General features: G+C 45.7%; 3 non-coding genes across 3 annotated transcripts; 1 reads left to right on the forward strand and 2 right to left on the reverse strand.

The window, feature by feature from the left end:
• Nucleotides 1-4659: 4659 nt before the first annotated feature.
• LOC121861913 lies at nt 4660-4822 on the reverse strand. The gene has a single exon (XR_006088125.1). It is a non-coding gene; the product is annotated as a U1 spliceosomal RNA (small nuclear RNA).
• A 7091-nt stretch (nt 4823-11913) lies between these two features.
• LOC121861915 lies at nt 11914-12106 on the forward strand. The gene has a single exon (XR_006088127.1). It is a non-coding gene; the product is annotated as a U2 spliceosomal RNA (small nuclear RNA).
• Nucleotides 12107-12783: 677 nt separating this feature from the next.
• Nucleotides 12784-12946, reverse strand: LOC121861914. Its single transcript, XR_006088126.1, has one exon. It is a non-coding gene; the product is annotated as a U1 spliceosomal RNA (small nuclear RNA).
• Nucleotides 12947-22576: the final 9630 nt, after the last annotated feature.

The raw sequence follows: 22576 nt of genomic DNA on the forward strand, positions 1-22576 counted from the left end.
TAGTTAAGTGTTAGTTGTGTTAGTCTAAAGGTACACTGTATGGAGAGGCCTGCCAGGTTCTTAGTGGAGCTGGTTGGTCACTCTCATCTTTATTCCTCTAGTAATGTTTCATGTAGAAATGTGTATATTGAGGCAGGAGGTGGTTCAATTACTTCTTCCTGGCTGATATAGCTGGGAGGGTAATCACATTATTATTATTAATATTATTAATATTTTTTATTTTATTTTATTTTTTTTTTGAGTTAGTGAGCCCGCCCAGGTCCTTGTGTAGCTGGGAGGGTAGTCACATTTTTTTTTTTTTTTTTTTACTAAGATGTTAGTTCAATGTTAAATGTTAAATGTTAAATGTTAAATATTAGTTATGTTAGTCTAAAGGTACACTGTATGGAGAGGCCTATCAGGTTCTTGTGGAGCTGGTAGGTCACTCTCATCTTTTATTCTCTCTATTAATGTTTTATATGTATATTGGGGCAGGAGATGGTTCAATTACTTTCTTCCTGGCTGATTTAAACCAACTGTGTTCTTGGAATCCTTCGTTGTCTATATTATTTATCCAGTTTTGATATGTTTCTGTGTTAAGTTCAGTCACTTTTTTCCAAATATTTACAGCTTTGTTGTGTATATCTACGTTGATTGCTAAGAGGTTTGCTCTCTTGTGTAGCTGTTCATTATTGATGTGGTCTGTATATTTTATGTTATATATAAATCTGAGGGCTATATTTTGTACTGTTTGTAACCTTTTAATGCACGTTTTACTAAGGGTGTTCGATGGGTTGGGTGGGTAGTCCATAATTGATTTGACAAGGGCAATATAAATCTTTCTTTTGTTATTAATGCTAAGGTTCTTAAAGCGTTTTATTTTTGATAATCTTATTCTTGCCTGTCGTTCTTCTCTTTTAAGTATGTTATATATCTCCTCTTTTTCATTAGTTTTAATCCAAGCATCCTACCTTCAGTGTCGTATGGGTATAGTTCCTGGTCATTTATTACTGGACTTCTTTTAATCTTGGCTATTGGTATTATCTTGAATTGTTCTTATTTGTCTGATTTTCCATTTTTCTCAAAATCATTTTATGTTTTTATCGCTCTTACCGTGTAGAGTGCCATAATTAAGTTGTTTTCTGGGTATGATACTATTTGAGTAATATCATCCAGCAAACGTACATATTCACTAAGGGGTAGGTTGAGGTGTGTCTGGAAAGTATAAATTATAAGGTATTGGAGAAAGAGCATCGCCTCCTTTGATGCTCCTCTCAAGATTAAACATAGTTCCTAAAAAGTTTCCAATTTGAATTTGTGCTCTCCTATCATCTAAATAGTTACACAATATTCTTAGCAAGTATTCATTAAGTCCCAGTTTTAATATTTTATATTTCAAGCCTAAATGCCAAACTTTATCAAAAGCCTTAGAAACATCCCTTAAAATTATATTGATCTGGTTACCCTTGCTTTTTTCTATTGCAATTATTTCCGTTATTGTAGCTATTGCAGTTAGGGTATTTCTATTGGGCATCAATCCATGTTGACTATTGTTAGTTTCCCCATGTTGTGTTGAACAGGTTATAAGTCTTGAATTTAATTTTTTTTCCAGTAGTTCCCGGTAATTTCTAATAAAGATATTGGTCTGTAGTTTAATATTTCCTTATTGTCCTTACCCTCCTTGGGAATAAATATCATTTTAGCATATTTTAGTTTGTCTGGAAAGTAACCGGTTATTAAGCATGCGTTATAAATGTTTAATAGTGTTTTTAAGATGTTTTCAGTTAGATTCTTGATCTGTATTTCGTGTAATACCTGTGAGCCCAGGGCTTTCCTTAAGCTTTCCTCCAGACGGTGCATCATTTCCTTGGTTATTATTTGATTATTAAGTATAAGTTATAGTCTATATATTGCCTTAGGGGTGATTCTATGTATTTGTCTTCCATTTCTTCTTCTATCCTTTCTTAGGTAATTTCACTATCCATTCATTTTCCTCATCTGATATTTTAAAACTTTCACCCATTCCCTTTTGAATGCTGACTCTTGTTCATTTTCCTCGTGCAATTTGTTTCCGTTGGTCTTTAATGTATGGTGTTTTTGCTTATTTTATCATCTTGTTTATGGAAGTCCAAAATGTTTTGTCTTTAGTCATATCAGCCGCCATTATAATATCATTCTATTTTTTGTTGTTTGCTTCCTTACATGCATCTCTTAATTTTATCTGTAGTGCTGTCTGCTTCGTATATAGCAATCTGTTACTGCCATGTCTTTCCATATACCTGTTTATTTCATTGTAATGGGTTTGGATTATTTAACTTGTTCTGTTAGTCTATTATTGGGTAATGTTCTGAGGTGTGAAATAGGAGTGTGTTTGGTTATAGATGTTTTTATTTCTGAGTGCAGTCTGTCAATTTCTGAGTCTATATCTTCTGTTGTTTTCCCTTGTAGGTTAATCAGTGGTGATTACTTAAGTCGTCTTTTGAAGCTGTCCCAGTCTGTTTTACTCATTTCAGTCTCTTTTTATTGGTATCTGTATGGGGCTTGTTGACAGTGTTAGTATAATTGGCAGATGGTCACCTTAAGAAGATCCTGTATTATATGGTAATTGAAAAGGCTTTGTTGTTGGTAAAATTTTTGTCTGGTGTCGATTGTGTATTGTGATTTCTCCAGGTTGGAAAGTTAGGACCCAGATGATTGATTTTCCCTAAATTTATTAATTGATTAAGGGCGTTTCCCACGACGTTATTATTTGTATTGTCAAAAATCCTATGTCTGGCGTTAAAGTCCCCTAAGATGTACATCGGATGACTATTGTTAGCCAATTTTAATAGGTCTTCTATAGGTAAGTAGGGTCGTCTCGGTGGGAGATAAGTAGTAGCAATAATTACGTCTCCTTGAGTTGTATTTATTTTTATTGCTAGAAATTCATCCTGGAAGTCATCAATTAGTTTAAATTTTAAGTTTCTTTTAACCGCTATCGCTACTCCATCATTTTTCTCGCCCGATTTATTTCTTTGGTTTACATAATAGTTAAAGAGTTTTATGTTGTTGTTTTCTGTCTCACCGTGACTGTTTATTAGTATAATGTCAGGGTCAATTTCGCGATATATATTACTTAGGTTAATTCTCTCGGTCCCTAATAATGTCCCTAATAATGTCAAGTGCCAGGCCTGTCACTAGTAGGAGGGATATCTGGTCAGGGAGGGAAGAGGTGTTGGTAACAGCTAGGGACCTGTAGGAGGTGGTCATAGGGCACGTGAGGATGTAGTGAGAGAGGGTGTGAGAGTCGGGTTGGCCACAAAGTTTACAAACAGTGCGGCCAGGCTCAGGGTTGCCAATGTACTCCCATAGGTACCTGTACCCTAGGTGCAGTCTCATGTGCATAATCTGTTGAGATCGAGTCAGGGATTGATACTCTTTGTAGTGGCGGTTGTCGTCACCGGTTACAGCGTCATAGTGGCATAGTGTGACGCTACCCCGTTGCTTCAGGTGTGTCCAATTTTCATCGAATGCCTCTCGTTGTGTGGCGTGTATGCGAGATTTGAGATGACTCAAGGAGAGGGCGAGAGCGGCTTCAATATCTTCTTCTTGTGTAGCTTCTTTGGCAAGCCGACCTACAGTGTCACAGGCAGTTATTCCTATAAGTGACGGGATCTAAATAAACTTGACACGGATGTCATCAGTTTGTTCTAGCCCGGCGACGGCGGCTAGGGTGTGTTGGGCGGCAGGGGAGGAGGGGGAGGCTAATTTGAGCCTCGCTAGCGCCGAAGTGCTGTCACTGATAATTATAAGGAGGTTCCAGCGTTCAGTGCGAGCATACAGTAGGTCGCCACCTCATGAATGCCCGCGAGGATGGCTATGCTTTCAGCATCAGTGGAGGAGGCCCAGTCGTGGACCCTGATTTTCCTGCAGGCCTGGCGCTCAGGAATCCACACAGCTGTCCCAGCGCTGCCCAGCGTGGTAACAGACCCATCACAGTAGACGAGGATAGGAGGGTGGGAGGTCTTAAGAGAGGAGGCGACATCATTAATCTGCTCAAGGCAGTTAAGTTTGAGCATATACCGCAGTTGGGTGGATTTACGACCAGGGAAGGTGTGGACGACAACATCAACACTCGGGGAAGTCCACGGCGGTAGAGGCGAATGAAAAGTGATTGATAGATTTGTAAACAACGGGGCACAGCAGTAGGTGTTAACATCTTCGAATTTAAAAATTTTCAATATAGCTAATTTTTTATTTGTGTGATCTGTTTTTTTTTCCAAGTAGGTCATTGTCCGTACAACTCTCTTTTGTGCAGTAACCAGAGATTATGTTTTTGAAGAGCTAGAGGCCCCCCCCCCCCATACTGTGTGACAGTGTATCAGGTGTTGGTAAACAAGATCATGATAGATTTCTTTCATTGCTGTGACAGTGAGTGACTGTCGAGTGTGATACAGACTATTAAAAAAAACCCAACTTCTTTCAATATTATGAGTTACTAGGCATCAATTAGAGAGTTTGAAAATCTTTCATTCACACGTAATTGTCAAAATATAAATCATATAAAAGTAGCGTAGAAAAAAAATTCTTTGCTGACCTTAAGCATAAATCAAGTACTATTTATTTACAGAGACCTTGTTAAGCTGTAAAAATACGCCGTTGTACCTTATATTTCTTATGTAATCCCTTATGAATTGTGTAAGGGGGATAGCGCGAACGCAGTCCCCCGCTAACAAAAATTGCGCACTCGAGTTAACCACATTTGGGTTAATCGCAAGGGTCAGCATCACCGGAGTGCAATGGTGAGCCTCGCCCTGGGAAAACCGCCTTCGTGATCACGGTATCTCCTGTGCCAGGTAAGTATGCCATGAATTGTTCATCCTAAACCCTAACCTAACTTGACTGACTATCATTGAGCTGAACCATCTCTCTTATGTTATTTATTTAAATTTATAAACCAATTATATGATAACTTTTTATATAATTCGTAATATGCTAAAATAAAAATTGTCACATTAAAAGTGAGAGGCATATGATGGAAATAAACAAGTTTGGCTTTATAAACTATTCATTTCCATCAAAACACAAACATACGGGGTTAGAAAATGTTAACTATTGATAATTTTTTCGCGTTTTTCTTGTGTCTAATTCAATATGATTTCCCATTAGATCCAAAATAAAGTAATTAATAGTATCTCAACCATCAACTTTAGATTGATTTGCCAGGATAAGTTTGTATAGAGGTAAGCCAAGTTTTCTTCTGTAGCAAATTGATCCTGAAGTTTCTTCCTCTCACAATTAAGTCGTTTGGGATATTGCTTATGTACTTTATCTATTAATTATGAGGAACTTGCTATCCAGTGAGGGCTATCACTCCTAATATAAAACTGAACATTGTGGAAATACTTTATTTGGCATAGTAATGAGATCAATATAGCCCAGAATCATTTTATTGGAAAATTGACTAATAACCAAACTAGAAATTGATACAATTCCAAATTTTCTACAATTATATGCAATAAATATTTATACTTGTGTAAGCATTTTACAAATACTTCAGGAACTACTTCTCTGGGCGGAGCTTCATTTTTTCATGAAGGTTGGCATACACGGTTCATAAAGTAATTGTCTCAATCATTTAGGCACTATCATTTTTAGTGCAATTTATACTTTTCATAATGCAACGGAAATTAGTTTTCCAGCTTCTATGTAAAAAATAAAATAACAAAAACAGCGGGTGTATTGTTGGTATCATAGTTAAAAAACATTGGCAACCGGCGTATCTCTTCATGGGGAAAGTACAGTGTAGGGTATGCGTCCTTCAGTCTGTCCCTCAAACATGCCAGTTTCTTCCTTCACTAACACTGGTCAATAATGTTCATAAAGAAAAAAGAAAGAAAGAATGAAAGAAAGAAATAACGAACAAAAGTGATTTTTTTTTAAGATTAAGGAAAACTAAAAATTGTAAATGGTAATATAACAATGAATTCAATTTCAATTTCAATTGTTTATTCCTTGATAGAGGAAGCGGGATCCTAGTGCTGTCACTAGGTACCCCTGTACAATGACACCAGAATCATCTGGCAAGTGTGAAAAGTATATACAGTATAAATATTATAAAGGGGCTTACTAAAGCCTAAGGAAGGAAGGATGTTCCTTTAACACATAATTAATATTATTTACAAAATATCTGGCCAGTATTGGGAGGATCATCGTGTCTCCGTCAGGGGGTCGTGGAGTGGTGGTCCAGCAGGCGTCACGGAAGCGTTGTGTGTGGGGACATCTTAGGAGGTAGTGAATAAGGGTGCGGCTGTCGGGTCTTCTGCATAACGCACAAGAGCGTTGCTCAGGGGATGTGGGGATACCAATCTCCCAAGCAAAGTCATACCCAATGATGATACGGGCAGCAATCACGTCCCCCTTCCGCGACCCTTTCCCGTAGACGTATGAGAAGTCAGGAAGTTTACGGAGGACATCGTACCATGTGGGCGGGGAGTCCAGGGGGATGGCTGCTTCCCGAGCTTCTCTCTGTTTGCGGCGGATTTGGGTCCTAATCTGTAAGAGTGTTCGAGGAACAACGTAGTCAGGTGTGGCCTTGTTGCAGCCAGTCTTGGCAAGGTCATCTGCTGCCTCATTCCCCAAGATACCGACATGACTAGGTATCCATAGGAATGTCACAGGACGGCCTTCATCCTGAAGTTTGGATGTTAACCCTCGTATTCGGAGGATGAGGTCCTTATTTTCCCCAGATCCAAATGCGATCCCGTCGAGAGCAGACCTGGAATCGCAGCAGACAAGCAAGGGGCAGAAACCATCTGCTTCTTCCTCAGCGAGAAGGGCAGCAAGGAGGGCTATTAGTTCAGCCTGAGTGGAGGATGCCCCGTCAGAAACTCTGAGAGACAGTTTGATAGGCTCAGGGGCATGAGGACGGGAGATGTAGACACCAGCCCCGGCCCTACCTGTAGCGGGGTCAACAGAACCATCAGTGTAGAGGACGACCCTACCTGGGGACCAGTGAGCGATCCTGGAGAGGTGGTATTTGCAGAGAATAACAGGGTTCACCTGGGATTTCGGGAGCGGTCCACCGAGGGCAATCACTTCAGGTTGAAAATCCAGCCAGGGAGAAGGAGACGAACCAACAGCAGGGGTGACAACAATATCAGGCAGGAGGTCATGTTCCTGAAGGGCTCGGATGAGTGACCCTCGCCACTGTCTTCTAGATGGAGGTCGGTCTCGAACAGCAGTAGTCAAGTTGGTTTGGACATAGTTGCCCCTAGGATCCCGTAGAATGGAGACGGCAGTTTTTAGGTAAAACTCCTGGACACGATCCTGTAAGGGGGAAAGACCAAGTTCGTTATATAGAGAAGTAGAGCGTGTCCACTGAGGAGCCCCAAGGATGATACGAGCAGCTTTCCTCTGGATAACTTCGAGACGGTTGACAGCAGTCCGACTAATGTTGACGAGGGCAGGGGCGGCGTAGTCGACACAGGAACGGACAAAAGACTTGTACATGGTGAGAAGTACAGGGATGCTGGCACCAAGGGAACCCCTGCACATGGTAGAGAGGGGAGCGAGACGCCGAAAACATATGTCTCGAAGATAGCGGACTTCAGGGATCTGACAACGTGTGCGAGTTACATACACACCCAGGTATTTTGTCTCATTAACCCAGTCCAAGGGCGTTCCTGATAAGAAAAGGGGTGGAGGTACAACACGACCGTGCCACATGGCTTTTGTTTTCGCAGTTGAAAGAAGGAAACCAAGTGAATCACACTCTCTGGAGACCAGATCAAGGGCTTCCTGCATGCTGAGGTAGTCAGGGGCTTGGAGGAGGACATCGTCGGCATATCCTGAGTGGACAACTTCTGTCGGCCACGGGAGTGATGCAATGGAGTGCATGAGAGTGTTAAACAAGGTGGGACTCAGGACTCCACCTTGAGGGGTGCCGAGGTTCATTTCTTGAACAGGAGACATAGAGCCTTCAACGCGAACCCGGGCCTGACGTCCAGTGAGGTAAGAGGCGATCCATTGTAGAAGTCTCCCTTTAACCCCTAACCGTGCAAGTTCAGCTAAAATGAGGGCAGGCTGAGCCGTATCAAAGGCTCCCTTGATATCAAGGAAGACGGAGACGCGGGCAGTCTGATTGCAATAAAAGGAAGCAATGGAGTGTGCTGTGCTGCGATGTTGAATGAAACCATTGAGGGAGTTGTGGAAGCCGCCTATGGTGTGAAGAAGGCGACGATGGAGTACCCTCTCCATCATCTTGCAAACACAGGAGGTAAGACTAATGGGTCGATATTTCCCAGGATCTCCCGGCTTAGGGATGGGGATAATAGTGGCATTTTTCCAGTTGGACGGGAGAACCCCATGTTCATAAGACATATTGTAGAGAGCAAGCAAGGGGCCGTTAGGAATATTAGTACAGGCGTTGAGGACGGAGTAGGTTATCTGATCATCCCCAGGAGAGGTGTCTTTTCTAGAGCGACGAGCACTGTCAAGCTCGAACTGTGTGATGGGATGATCAGTGGGGGCAGGGGAGGCAAGAGCAGCACGAACAACAGGCTCAGACGCATCGATGCGGGCCTGCACTGCCTCCTGCATTGGATTTGGAAGTGCCTCAGGGGAGGAAGCTTGTGCCCAGTCCTCCATTAAAGAGCAGGCAAGGGAGGCGGGGTCAGGGTGGGGAGGAGGCCTCCGTCGAGTACCCCGTATAGCATTAATCCGATTCCATACATAAGAGGGTGACGACTGGAACGATAGAGATCCCGTGAAGGATAGCCAGTCCGCCTCACGTATCCGACGGCGCTCCTGAGTTGCAAAGGAGCACCAATTTTTGAAGTCTTCCCAGTCCTCTGGAGACCGAGACCTCCGTATGGCAGAGTGGAGATCACGGGTTACCTGCCGGAGATGTCTCATGGCAGGGATACGATACCAGTAGTTGGTGGCACTTCTGGGGTGACGGGGAGGGCGTGGAGGGGTAGCGCGATTGACAGAGTCATACACGGCATCAACAAAATCAGCGCTGTAAGAGTCAAGGGACTGAGGGACAACATAGGAATCCGCCCAGGTAGAAAGGTATTGGGTAAAGGAAGGAACAGCATCTTGTGTGAGACGAAGGCGAGGGGATCGATAAGGAGTTGATGTCGGGGCAGAGAAGGAGAGCCTGAGATGGGTAGTAACGGCAAGATGGTCACTATACAGAGCAGGCTCGGTGCAGACGGTAGGATGAAAGGAAGTATGACCGTTCAATAGTAAGCCAACATCAAGGAAACTATGGGGGAGGCGAGTAGGATCGTCAGGACAAAGAAAGCGAACATCATCATCCCCATTAAGAAACTGTGAGAGATGTGATCCGTTAAGGGTACATGGAGTGGGATGATCCGGAGTAAGAGTGGGATGGCGGGCATTAAAGTCGCCAAGAACAATAGTGGGAACCCCATCATGGAGGTCGTGAAGAACCTGGGGGTCCAGAGAATCACTCTTGAAATGAACATTGACTACACGAAGGGTCCGGTCACCAAGAGTAAGGGAGACAGAAAGTAATTCAGACGGGGGTCCATGTGAGTCAGGTGAAGGGAGACGAACAGATGGAATGGTGTTACGCACAAGGGTGAGGAGGCCACGAGCCTGCCCACGGTACCGAGGCAGGGTGTAAACAGAATAGCCAGAGAGGCGGAGTGGAGTAACATCGTCTGTGATGGTTTCCTGAAGTAGAGCAACATCTACTTGATGGGAGAGCACAAACTGGGCGAGGTCTGTCCGGCGAGGTCTAAGTCCCTGGATGTTCCATTGTAAGAAGAGGAGGGAACGGCCTCCGGTGTGAGATGAGTCGGAGGGGCTAGATAGGGCTCCAGAGGAGGTACCAAATTCTGTTGAGAGAAATGGAGAGGGAGGAGTGGGAAAGCGAGGGATGGATCCTCCATCTCGGGAGATGGAAGGAGGCGGGTTATCAGGGCTTGCAAAGTGCGCCCCTGTTGGGTCAGGGTGTCCAGAATGAGTTGTTGTTGCTTCTGCAATGTCGCAATTGTTTTCACAAACAAGTCGAGTTGGGCTGAGAGAAGGTTGATTTGCTTGGAGTGGCGATCCAGACGGAGAGTGATTGTTTCCATAGAACCAACTTGGTGTACCTGTGCATGAGCTGGAGGTGGCGGCGAGGATTGCCGAGGGCCCGACTGGGCATGTGGCGGTGGTAGCGACGGAGAGGGACGGTGAGGGTTCAGTTGAGTAAGAGGTGGTGGTGCTGGTGAGAGACAGCGGGGGTCCGGGTGGGCAGGAGATGGTGGTGACTGTGTGGCAGGGCCGGCAACGACCTTGTTCCAAGAACGGTAGGGAGAGGGAGGGAGGGGAGAAAGGATGGGTGGTAGGGGTGATGGAGGGGGTGGTAGAGGAGAGGAGATCAATGGGAAATCCTTGGTGGATGGAAGAGGCGGTGGTGGATAGGATTGAGGTTTGGTTGACAGGGGCTTCGTCAGAGACGAGGGCGGTGGTACAAGGTAAGTTTTCCCCGGGCGAGTGCCAGGACGCTGTGGGCAATTGGCATTCCAGGCGTGGTGACTGCCATGGCAATTGACGCACCGTGGAATAACTGGGATTTTGTTCTGAATTTTCAATTTGCATTCCACTGTGTCGTGAGGACCTGCACAGAAACCGCAGGCGACCATCCTCGTGCACTCCCAGGTGCGGTGTTTCCACGATTGGCAACGACCACAGATTTTCGGGGTTCCGATAAATCGGTCGAGAGGACAAGTTGTGAATTGGTCCTACATTCACCTTCGGAGGGAGGGGGCCCACCCACCAGCCGATGAGTTCGTTGGATGGACGTTTGGAGACCGGGTTGATGCGGCGTTCCATGTCCAGTAGTTGTGGGAGAAGAGGGCGAAGATCGTCGATAGGGATCTCCCAGGGTACGTGGCGAACCATTACCTTGGTACGACGAGTTTCTGGGGTGATGATGGTGAACTTCAGCATCACCTCCCCCTGGGGAGCAGGAAAGCCCACCTGAGTGAGCAGGCGTACCGTCTCGTCCATTTGTGTGGTGACTATCACGGCTGTGGGACCTCGGCGGAGGCGAAGTGTTGAGTCCTGAAGTGGAGAGCAGTGACGGAAGAACCAGGTCGTCCGTGTGCTCAGAGGCAAGTCCCGAGGGAAGGCGAGACGACGAAGGCGCGACGGGGCAGGGAGACAAAGGGAATCCCCTATGTCCATCGTCGGCGGAGGGTCGGTCATTGAGCCACATGTAGGCTCACTTGGGGACCCCGATGACAGGAAGTCCACCCTCTACAGCCCCAGAAGGGGTGCAAGGGGGAGCCGTGGCCCCTGCTGGAGACCCTGACTTCTGAGGTTTCTGCTTCTTCTTTGACGTGTCTTCAAGAAGAAAGTCGTCAGCATCACTGTCACCTACTGCCGCCGTTTCCAACGAACGGGAGCGTTTAACGGCGGGCATAGGGCACGTTGGCAACACTGCAGTCAGGTGGAGTGGTAATGACGTCACACTATCACACTGCGCATGCGCAAACTTGAACAACTTTGCTCAGAGGGATCGGGTGGTAGGACCAGATGTTTTATCCCCAAAAAATGACAAAGTCCAAAAGTAACAAAAAAATATATGCCACTGTGCTGATATCTGGGTCTTACTATAGTTGTCTGCACAGGCTGGGATTGGTAGACGCTCTGAATTCGTCAGAAATACGAATTTTAAGGAGCAGTCTCTTACAGCCTTTGTTGACACTACGCACGCATGCGCGTTTTTCCATAACAATGAAGTGTAAAGAATAGTATAATAATTGGTAATTTAATTACGGTTTTTGTTATTATAGATTACTAGTGTTGATGCATAAGGAGTTTGACTGTTTATCTGCAAACAGAACTCGAGATAAATTCTTGTTGCACCAATTTAAAACTAAAGTAAGGTTATTGTGTAATGTGCATTGCTTTGATTGCAACACAACAATCGCCATCGCTTCTCGGCCTTTTGGCTAAGATCAAAGTGTAGTATCTGTTCTTATCAGCTTAATATCTGATACGATCCCCATGTGGGATCTTCGATATTAAACTGATTTTTGGATCATGGCGAAGTGCTAGGGGCTTGCTCCACCTTTGCCGCGGATCGGCCCGGTATTGCAGTATCTCCGGGATCGGTCCACTCCCCATGGGGAGAAATTAAAGCAAATATATTACATTTTATTTAAAGATGGCCATGGGCATATAATGTCTTATAATCGCTGTATATATGTCACGGTCAGACACAGGTGCGACTTCTTTCTGGGTTGCAAAAAAGCAGGATGTAATTGTCCGTTTATTCGGTCCTTGGTAGGTTACAATATGCGGAGTTACACATGCATGAGTATGATGTGACAAACATGGATAAGAGGTGTGTTAGGACCTGGCAAGGATAACGTTGGATATAACATTAGGATAAGTTCAGGCTCATTTCACAACATGAGTACAGTTAATATTTTGAAGTTCTCTATTGTGTCATGAGGACATAACACTCCTTTTTTCTGTCTCAATCAAAGTTTTTAATCTCAAAAAAATGTCTCGATATTATACTGGAAAAAATTTAGATTAACACGTTTTCCTAACAGACTATTAAAAACTTCTTTCAGTATTATGAGTTACTAGGCATCAATTGGAGAGTTTGAAAATCTTTTCATTCACACAAAATTGTCAAAATACAAATCATGTAAAAGTAGCGTAGAAAAAATTCTTCGCTGACGCTTAAGCATAAATCAAGTACTATTTATTAACAGAGACCTTGTTAAGCGGTGCAAATACGCCGCTGCACCTTACTTTATATTTCGTTTAGAGTCCCTTATGATATGTATAAGGGGGATAGCGCGAACGCAGTCCCCCGCTAACAAAAATTGCACACCCGAGTTAACCACATTTGGGTTAATCGCAAGGGTCAGCATCACCGGAGTGCAATGGTGAGCCTCGCCCTGGGAAAACCGCCTTCGTGATCACGGTATCTCCTGTGCCAGGTAAGTATGCACGAACATCATCATCCTGAACCCTAACCTTACTTGACTGACCATCAATGCGCTGAACCTTCTTTTTTATGTTATTTACCTCATTTTACAAAAAAAAAAATCATTACTCTTTCTATAATTCGTAGTATGCTAAAATAAAAATTTCCAAATTAAAAATAAGAGCATGTGATAGAAATAAACAAGTTTGGCTTTATAAACTTTATTCATTTACAAACATACTGGGCTAGAAAATGTTAACTATTGATATTTATTTTCGCGTTTTTCTTGTGTCTAAATCAAGATGATTTCAAATTAGATCCAAAATAAAGTAATTAATAGTATCTCAACCACCATCTTTAGATTGATTTGCCAGGATAAGTTTGTTAAAGTATAGAGGTAAGCCAAGTTTTCTTCTATCTCAAATTGACCTTAAGTTTCTCCCTCTCACGATTAAGTCGTTTGGGGTATTACTTATAATATCAATTATGAGGAACTTGCTCTCTAGTGAGGGCTATCCCTCCTAATATAAAACTGAACATTGTGGAACTACTTTCTTTGGCATAGTAACAAGATCAATATAGCCCAGTATCATTTTATTGGGAAATTGAATAATAACCAAACTAGAAATTGATACAATTCCAAATTTTCTTCAATTATATGCAAGAAATGTCTATACTTATGTAATCATTTTACAAATACTTCAGGAACTACTTTTCTGGGCGGAGCTTCATTCTTTCATGAAGGTTGGCATACAAGGTTCATAAAGTAATCGTCTCACGCATTTAGTCACTTTCATTTCTAGTGCAATTTATATTTTTCGGAAATTAGTTTTCCAGTTACTATGTAAAAATAAAATAAAATAAAATGAAAACAGCGGGTTTGTTGGTGGTACCATAGTAAAAAAAACAGTGGCAACAGGCGTAACTCTACGTGGGGAAAGTACAGTAAATGTGTTCTTCAGTCTGCCCCTCAAACATGCCAGTTTCTTCCTTCACTAACACTGGTCAATAAGAGCTCCTAAACAAAGGAAGAAGGCATTAATGATAGTGATTAAGGAAAACTGAAAATTGTAAATGGTAATATAGCCATGAAGTGTAAAGAATAGTAAATTAATTGGTTACATAATTACGACTTTTGTTATTATAGATTTTAAATGTTGATGTATAAGGAATTCGAATGTTTATCTGCAAACAAAACTCGAGATAGATCCTTGTTGCACCAATTTACAGGTGAAGCGAAGTAAGAATATTACCTAATGTGCATTAATTTAATTGATGGCTATTAGAACATGCAGAGAAATAGAGGTAATAAACGACTATGAACGTAAATGGAAGATAAAAACCAATGTACAAAAACTCCAAATAATTCACATCGCAAAAACAAAACCATTCCCTATTATTGTTAACAACCAACAAATACCATACGCTGCCAAGGGAAAAACATTAGGACTCAAGATATCCAGATGTGGAATAACACCCCACATTAACGAAAGATTAGCTAAGGCAAGATCACAACTTACTAAGCTCAAAAGATTCCGCCAATTGGAAACCAACACGCAATTGCACCTATACAAAGCACTGATCAGACCACACTTAGAATACCCCCCGATACCTCTGAACACAATCTCAAGAACCAATCAACTCAAATATCAAGCAGTGCAAAATATAGCCCTCAGAAGAGCGGCAAAACACCAACCACCATACACACAAACAGTACAAGACATACACACAGAACACGGCATAGACCCACTCAACATCAGAATACACACCCAAGCAAATGTAATATGGGAAAAAATCGAGCAAGAACAGGATCCCATACTAAACCAACTAATTGAGGAAAACAACAACACTCCGACCAGCCAATCAGCGTGCAGCCTAGAAGAACTAGAAAATTGCTAGTGACAGGGGGGAAGGAGGTTCAGAGGAAGAATAAAGATAGGATGGAAGTGAATTTTAGAAGGAGAGAACAGGTGCAGTGGCTAAACACCGCTTGCGTGAGGGGGTAGGCAAAATGCCGTGAGGGTGCAACAACTACAATCAGGACGTGGCAGAGGGAGGGCGGGAGCAGGTCCGGGCAAGCAAAGGGCCAACGCGGGTGTTCTGATTGTCGTCTTAGCTTAGGCAGTGTTGGCAAAACGTAGGAAGAACCGCCCCGCCACGGCGGCGGCGCAAGCCGAGAAACGCAGGTGGACGGACGCACAGGCAGCACACGATCAAATCAAACAGAGAAGGTGAAAATATAGAAATTTTGCTAGTCGTAGGGTTGTTTGGAGAGAGATGAAGGTAAAGTCTTTGAGCTATGTCAAAGAGGAACGGAGCGAGTTGGAGGAAGGGTTTTTGAATCTTTGAGCTTGAAATGTCAAAGTATTCATAGTAAGGAAGGATGAGCGTATCGTAGGAGAGTTTTTAGTAATAGCAGCAGACAGATTTGAGCTTTTTTGTCAAATTATGAACGGAGGCGAGAATGAGATATAGGTTGAGTGGTTTCAGTCTTGAGTTAGGTCGATTTTATTAAGATTGGATGTCACAGACGTTGGGTATGTTTGATTAGGTTCTGAGAGTTGTGGGTCTTTTAGCTATGTCAGAGAGAAATGGAGAGAGTTGGAGGAAGAGTTTAGAATCTTTGAGTTTGAAATGTCAAAGTATTCGTGGTGAGGAAGGATGAGTGTATCGTAGGAGAGTTGTTTAGTAATGGCAGGAGGAGGAACGCGCATGCGTGCGTAGTGTCAACAAAGGCTGTAAGAGACTGCTCCTTAAAATTCGTATTTCTGACGAATTCAGAGCGTCTACCAATCCCAGCCTGTGCAGACAACTATAGTAAGACCCAGATATCAGCACAGTGGCATATATTTTTTTGTTACTTTTGGACTTTGTCATTTTTTGGGGATAAAACATCTGGTCCTACCACCCGATCCCTCTGAGCAAAGTTTTTCAAGTTTGCGCATGCGCAGTGTGATAGTGTGACGTCATTACCACTCCACCTGACTGCAGTGTTGCCAACGTGCCCTATGCCCGCCGTTAAACGCTCCCGTTCGTTGGAAACGGCGGCAGTAGGTGACAGTGATGCTGACGACTTTCTTCTTGAAGACACGTCAAAGAAGAAGCAGAAACCTCAGAAGTCAGGGTCTCCAGCAGGGGCCACGGCTCCCCCTTGCACCCCTTCTGGGGCTGTAGAGGGTGGACTCCTGTCATCGGGGTCCCCAAGTGAGCCTACATGTGGCTCAATGACCGACCCTCCGCCGACGATGGACATAGGGGATTCCCTTTGTCTCCCTGCCCCGTCGCGCCTTCGTCGTCTCGCCTTCCCTCGGGACTTGCCTCTGAGCACACGGACGACCTGGTTCTTCCGTCACTGCTCTCCACTTCAGGACTCAACACTTCGCCTCCGCCGAGGTCCCACAGCCGTGATAGTCACCACACAAATGGACGAGACGGTACGCCTGCTCACTCAGGTGGGCTTTCCTGCTCCCCAGGGGGAGGTGATGCTGAAGTTCACCATCATCACCCCAGAAACTCGTCGTACCAAGGTAATGGTTCGCCACGTACCCTGGGAGATCCCTATCGACGATCTTCGCCCTCTTCTCCCACAACTACTGGACATGGAACGCCGCATCAACCCGGTCTCCAAACGTCCATCCAACGAACTCATCGGCTGGTGGGTGGGCCCCCTCCCCCCGAAGGTGAATGTAGGACCAATTCACAACTGTCCTCTCGACCGATTTATCGGAACCCCGAAAATCTGTGGTCGTTGCCAATCGTGGAAACACCGCACCTGGGAGTGCACGAGGATGGTCGCCTGCGGTTTCTGTGCAGGTCCTCACGACACAGTGGAATGCAAATCGAAAATTCAGAACAAAATCCCAGTTATTCCACGGTGCGTCAATTGCCATGGCAGTCACCACGCCTGGAATGCCAATTGCCCACAGCGTCCTGGCACTCGCCCGGGGAAAACTTACCTTGTACCACCGCCCTCGTCTCTGACGAAGCCCCTGTCAACCAAACCTCAATCCTATCCACCACCGCCTCTTCCATCCACCAAGGATTTCCCATTGATCTCCTCTCCTCTACCACCCCCTCCATCACCCCTACCACCCATCCTTTCTCCCCTCCCTCCCTCTCCCTACCGTTCTTGGAACAAGGTCGTTGCCGGCCCTGCCACACAGTCACCACCATCTCCTGCCCACCCGGACCCCCGCTGTCTCTCACCAGCACCACCACCTCTTACTCAACTGAACCCTCACCGTCCCTCTCCGTCGCTACCACCACCACATGCCCAGTCGGGCCCTCGGCAATCCTTGCCGCCACCTCCAGCTCATGCACAGGTACACCAAGTTGGTTCTATGGAAACAATCACTCTCCGTCTGGATCGCCACTCCAAGCAAATCAACCTTCTCTCAGCCCAACTCGACTTGTTTGTGAAAACAATTGCGACATTGCAGAAGCAACAACAACTCATTCTGGACACCCTGACCCAACAGGGGCGCATTTTGCAAGCCCTGATGACCCGCCTCCTTCCATCTCCCGAGATGGAGGATCCATCCCTCGCTCTCCCACTCCTCCCTCTCCATTTCTCTCAACAGAATTTGGTACCTCCTCTGGAGCCCTATCTAGCCCCTCCGACTCATCTCACACCGGAGGCCGTTCCCTCCTCTTCTTACAATGGAACATCCAGGGACTCAGACCTCGCCGGACAGACCTCGCCCAGTTTGTGCTCTCCCATCAAGTAGATGTTGCTCTACTTCAGGAAACCATCACAGACGATGTTACTCCACTCCGCCTCTCTGGCTATTCTGTTTACACCCTGCCTCGGTACCGTGGGCAGGCTCGTGGCCTCCTCACCCTTGTGCGTAACACCATTCCATCTGTTCGTCTCCCTTCACCTGACTCACATGGACCCCCGTCTGAATTACTTTCTGTCTCCCTTACTCTTGGTGACCGGACCCTTCGTGTAGTCAATGTTCATTTCAAGAGTGATTCTCTGGACCCCCAGGTTCTTCACGACCTCCATGATGGGGTTCCCACTATTGTTCTTGGCGACTTTAATGCCCGCCATCCCACTCTTACTCCGGATCATCCCACTCCATGTACCCTTAATGGATCACATCTCTCACAGTTTCTTAATGGGGATGATGTTCGCTTTCTTTGTCCTGACGATCCTACTCGCCTCCCCCACAGTTTCCTTGATGTTGGCTTACTATTGAACGGTCATACTTCCTTTCATCCTACCGTCTGCACCGAGCCTGCTCTGTATAGTGACCATCTTGCCGTTACTACCCATCTGAGGCTCTCCTTCTCTGCCCCGACATCAACTCCTTATCGATCCCCTCGCCTTCGTCTCACACAAGATGCTGTTCCTCCCTTTACCCAATACCTTTCTACCTGGGCGGATTCCTATGTTGTCCCTCAGTCCCTTGACTCTTACAGCGCTGATTTTGTTGATGCCGTGTATGACTCTGTCAATCGCGCTACCCCTCCACGCCCTCCCGTCACCCCAGAAGTGCCACCAACTACTGGTATCGTATCCCTGCCATGAGACATCTCCGGCAGGTAACCCGTGATCTCCACTCTGCCATACGGAGGTCTCGGTCTCCAGAGGACTGGGAAGACTTCAAAAATTGGTGCTCCTTTGCAACTCAGGAGCGCCGTCGGATACGTGAGGCGGACTGGCTATCCTTCACGGGATCTCTATCGTTCCAGTCGTCACCCTCTTATGTATGGAATCGGATTAATGCTATACGGGGTACTCGACGGAGGCCTCCTCCCCACCCTGACCCCGCCTCCCTTGCCTGCTCTTTAATGGAGGACTGGGCACGAGCTTCCTCCCCTGCGGCACTTCCAGATCCAATGCAGGAGGCAGTGCAGGCCCGCATCGATGCGTCTGAGCCTGTTGTTCGTGCTGCTCTTGCCTCCCCTGCCCCCACTGATCATCCCATCACACAGTTCGAGCTTGACAGTGCTCGTCGCTCTAGAAAAGACACCTCTCCTGGGGATGATCAGATAACCTACTCCGTCCTCAACGCCTGTACTAATATTCCTAACGGCCCCTTGCTTGCTCTCTACAATATGTCTTATGAACATTGGGTTCTCCCGTCCAACTGGAAAAATGCCACTATTATCCCCATCCCTAAGCCGGGAGATCCTGGGAAATATCGACCCATTAGTCTTACCTCCTGTGTTTGCAAGATGATGGAGAGGATACTCCATCGTCGCCTTCTTCACACCATAGGCGGCTTCCACAACTCCCTCAATGGTTTCATTCAACATCGCAGCACAGCACACTCCATTGCTTCCTTTTATTGCAATCAGACTGCCCGCGTCTACGTCTTCCATGATATATCAAGGGAGCCTTTGATACAGCTCAGCCTGCCCTCATTTTAGCTGAACTTGCGCGGTTAGGGGTTAAAGGGAGACTTCTACAATGGATCGCCTCTTACCTCACTGGACGTCAGGCCCGGGTTCGCGTTGAAGGCTCTATGTCTCCTGTTCAAGAAATGAACCTCGGCACCCCTCAAGGTGGAGTCCTGAGTCCCACCTTGTTTAACACTCTCATGCACTCCATTGCATCACTCCCGTGGCCGACAGAAGTTGTCCACTCAGGATATGCCGACGATGTCCTCCTCCAAGCCCCTGACTACCTCAGCATGCAGGAAGCCCTTGATCTGGTCTCCAGAGAGTGTGATTCACTTGGTTTCCTTCTTTCAACTGCGAAAACAAAAGCCATGTGGCACGGTCGTGTTGTACCTCCACCCCTTTTCTTAACAGGAACGCCCTTGGACTGGGTTAATGAGACAAAATACCTGGGTGTGTATGTAACTCGCACACGTTGTCAGATCCCTGAAGTCCGCTATCTTCGAGACATATGTTTTCGGCGTCTCGCTCCCCTCTCTACCATGTGCAGGGGTTCCCTTGGTGCCAGCATCCCTGTACTTCTCACCAAGTACAAGACTTTTGTCCGTTCCTGTGTCGACTACGCCGCCCCTGCCCTCGTCAACATTAGTCGGACTGCTGTCAACCGTCTCGAAGTTATCCAGAGGAAAGCTGCTCGTATCATCCTTGGGGCTCCTCAGTGGACACGCTCTACTTCTCTATATAACGAACTTGGTCTTTCCCCCTTACAGGATCGTGTCCAGGAGTTTTACCTAAAAACTGCCGTTTCCATTCTACGGGATCCTAGGGGCAACTATGTCCAAACCAACTTGACTACTGCTGTTCGAGACCGACCTCCATCTAGAAGACAGTGGCGAGGGTCACTCATCCGAGCCCTTCAGGAACACGACCTCCTGCCTGATATTGTTGTCACCCCTGCTGTTGGTTCGTCTCCTTCTCCCTGGCTGGATTTTCAACCTGAAGTGATTGCCCTCGGTGGACCGCTCCCGAAATCCCAGGTGAACCCTGTTATTCTCTGCAAATACCACCTCTCCAGGATCGCTCACTGGTCCCCAGGTAGGGTCGTCCTCTACACTGATGGTTCTGTTGACCCCGCTACAGGTAGGGCCGGGGCTGGTGTCTACATCTCCCGTCCTCATGCCCCTGAGCCTATCAAACTGTCTCTCAGAGTTTCTGACGGGGCATCCTCCACTCAGGCTGAACTAATAGCCCTCCTTGCTGCCCTTCTCGCTGAGGAAGAAGCAGATGGTTTCTGCCCCTTGCTTGTCTGCTGCGATTCCAGGTCTGCTCTCGACGGGATCGCATTTGGATCTGGGGAAAATAAGGACCTCATCCTCCGAATACGAGGGTTAACATCCACACTTCAGGATGAAGGCCGTCCTGTGACATTCCTATGGATACCTAGTCATGTCGGTATCTTTGGGAATGAGGCAGCAGATGACCTTGCCAAGACTGGCTGCAACAAGGCCACACCTGACTACGTTGTTCCTCGAACACTCTTACAGATTAGGACCCAAATCCGCCGCAAACAGAGAGAAGCTCGGGAAGCAGCCATCCCCCTGGACTCCCCGCCCACATGGTACGATGTCCTCCGTAAACTTCCTGACTTCTCGTACGTCTACGGGAAAGGGTCGCGGAAGGGGGACGTGATTGCTGCCCGTATCATCATTGGGTATGACTTTGCTTGGGAGATTGGTATCCCCACATCCCCTGAGCAACGCTCTTGTGCGTTATGCAGAAGACCCGACAGCCGCACCCTTATCCACTACCTCCTAAGATGTCCCCACACACAACGCTTCCGTGACGCCTGCTGGACCACCACTCCACGACCCCCTGACGGAGACACGATGATCCTCCCAATACTGGCCAGATATTTTGTAAATAATATTAATTATGTGTTAAAGGAACATCCTTCCTTCCTTAGGCTTTAGTAAGCCCCTTTATAATATTTATACTGTATATACTTTTCACACTTGCCAGATGATTCTGGTGTCATTGTACAGGGGTACCTAGTGACAGCACTAGGATCCCGCTTCCTCTATCAAGGAATAAACAATTGAAATTGAAATTGAAAATTGAATGGCAGGAGGCAGATTTGAGCTATGTCAAATTGTGAACGGAGATGAGAGTGAGATATAGGTTGTTAGGTTTCAGTCTTGAGTTAAGTCGATTTTGTTGAGGTGGCTGATTATAGAAGTTGGGTATGTTTGATTTGGTTTTGAGAGTTGTAGTGTTCTGGGGGGCTTTGTCTGACGAGGGGGATGTTGTGTTTGGAATTGGTTTGTGGGAGGGGAGTTGTGTTTGGGGATTGATGGGGAATTGAGGTTGTATATTCCAATTTAGGTGAGATTAAAATTGTAGGGGGGTTACATTTGCGTGAGTGTGTAACATGTTTGCATGCAAATGTAGTAAGGAGAGAGGAGGGATGGGGATAATGTTATAAGGTCAGGTGTGGTTCGGTTGTCGGGAGGAGGGGGGGAGGAGAGGAGAGGAGAGGCGGGCTTAGGAGGTTCTTGGGTTATTTTATAGTATGGTAGGATTACATAGGAATGATATGTTTTGTGTTGCCAATGAATAGTTGTATTGAGTCATATGTTTTTTTTTTGTTTTTTTTTATTAGGAGGGTCAAAGGGACTTGTTAGAAAGGTCGGGTATATTAAGTTTTTGTTTTGGGAGGATTGTAGGTATTGATTTTAAGAGGGGTTGTGAGTAAGGTTGGGTAGGTTAAGTTTTTCTTTTGGGAGGATTGAAGGGATTGTGAGTAAGGTTGGGTGGGTTAAGTGTTTCTTTTGGGAGGATTATACGTTTTGTTAGTGGTTGGCAGAGTTGGGTTAATTATTACATTCACTCTTTCTTGCAGGTATTGTGAGTTCTGGCCCCATTCTTGAGGGAGAGGGTTTGTGTACAGGTACATTGCACCCCTCCCCGACCTTGTTGGCTAAGAGAGGCGTTCAATGTCGTCTGCAATTTGGTACCGTTTCTAGGTACACCTCTCCGACCTTATTGGCTAAGGGAGGTGCCCATAAAACAGTGTTGATAACATTCTTGAGGGAGAGGGCTTGCGTACAGGCACTGTGGAACTCTCACCGACCTTATTGGCTAAGGGAAACGTACATATCATCTGAGTTAGTATGGGATGGGTAAGTTAGGTATTTGTTTTGGGAGGAGTGATAGGGTGTGGTTAGTTAATGGTAGAATGGTAATTTTTTATTTTGTGTGGGATTGCTAGTAACGGTTGGGTATGTTAGGTTTTTATTTTGGGAG

This window comes from Homarus americanus, unplaced genomic scaffold (genome assembly GCF_018991925.1).
Source record: "Homarus americanus isolate GMGI-L3 unplaced genomic scaffold, GMGI_Hamer_2.0 scaffold23124, whole genome shotgun sequence".
Taxonomy (NCBI): domain Eukaryota; kingdom Metazoa; phylum Arthropoda; class Malacostraca; order Decapoda; family Nephropidae; genus Homarus; species Homarus americanus.